The sequence below is a fragment of the Octopus bimaculoides genome, chromosome 4 (assembly GCF_001194135.2).
Source record: "Octopus bimaculoides isolate UCB-OBI-ISO-001 chromosome 4, ASM119413v2, whole genome shotgun sequence".
Taxonomy (NCBI): domain Eukaryota; kingdom Metazoa; phylum Mollusca; class Cephalopoda; order Octopoda; family Octopodidae; genus Octopus; species Octopus bimaculoides.
In genome coordinates, this window is record NC_068984.1 from 95369648 (window position 1) to 95371121 (window position 1474).

Here is a 1474-nt window from a genome sequence, read left to right on the forward strand (position 1 = left end):
GTAAAAACATGCCTCACCTTCCTTTGAAAGTCCAGTTGGCGGTATCATCTTTATTATGGATTCAGCCAATAGCTGTACTTGTCCCAGATGTGACAACACGTGCTCTACGTAAATTATCAAACTTGAAAGTTCCCGACAATGTACAAAAGCGTGCTGGACAGTTTCCCTGTCCAACCCACATCTCGGACATGTCGGTGGCACTGCCATTCCATGCCGAGATAACTTATCACGAACAGGTAAAGTGTTCCTGTAACACTGCCAAGCCAGGGATTTTTGGTAATTATCCAAATACCCCGGCCTGAAGGTTTTCTTGAACAGGTTGGTAAGTTGGTTCTTATCGAACCCCAGAGCCCCTCCTAGGACGTCATCACTTTTTGCCTCTACCATCCCTCTATAGAATATCGAGGTGGTATTTCCGCAGCCAACTTTGCCCGCCTTGTGGATTAACCTGAGTGCCTGTCGGCACTCCTTCTGCCATAATTTCGGATTTAGTCTTTTGATGAGATTGGGTTCAAATGTTTGCAGCGAAGCCGGTCATGGCATGAACTTCCCCACCAGTGGACTCCACACCTTATCACCCTCCAGGTGGTGCCAGAGATGTCTCAGCCTCAATGCATGTCTGCGCATCATTAGCCAAGGCATCCATAACCCACCCTTTAACGGTTCCTGGCAGCACACAAGTGACTTTCCCCCCCTCCACAAAACGCGGAAGAGGAGTCGTTTCAGCTTGCTTAGCCAAAAATTGGGGCAAGGGAGTACGGACAGGCGGTAGGTGATTACTGATGCTATAAACACCTGCACCACCTCCGCTCTGCCCTCCAAGGACAGAGGCTTCTGGACCACCTCCGTGCTATGGCCTCCACCTTTTCCACTACCTTGCTCCAATTCTTCTCCGTCTGGGAGTCGGGACCTAGCCAAACTCCAAGCAACTTAACCGGACCATCCGTCCAGTGTCCGACGACGCTGGACGATATCGGCTTGTTCCTCCAGGTGCCGAGGTGCAAACCGACTGACTTATCCTTGTTAACTTTTGCTCATGCCACCGCTTCGTATCGTCAGAGAGCAACTTCTACACGAGGTAGTTGTGCTTCGTTAGACACAATGAGGGTGATGTCGTCCGCGTAAGCAGAAGAGAACCTACAGCATCCAATCTCATCTGGGTTGCCACCTAACTTCTCCAGTCTCCACAGTAATGGTTCCAGGGCCAAAACATACAGAATCGGGGACAAGGGACACCCTTGACGAACTGAACACACAATCAAAAACGGCTCCGTTAGGTAACTGTTTATCTGGACAGTGGACTTGATGCCGCTATACATAGCGGAGATCCAGCCACGAAAGCCAGGGTCCAGCCCAGCCGCTTCGAGGACGGCCTCCAGATACCAGTGGTCTACCCTATCGAATGCTTTACTTTGGTCTAAATGGACCAATGCCCCTCCCTTGCCGGGTATTTTCCCTACCCTGTCTAAGGTGT

The 1474-nt window shown here is 50.6% G+C and overlaps 1 protein-coding gene across 2 annotated transcripts in view; it reads right to left on the bottom strand.

The window, feature by feature from the left end:
• LOC106867303 (phosphatidate phosphatase LPIN3) overlaps positions 1 to 1474 on the bottom strand; it is a 137213-nt gene that overhangs the window by 71324 nt on the left and 64415 nt on the right. The window lies entirely within an intron of this gene.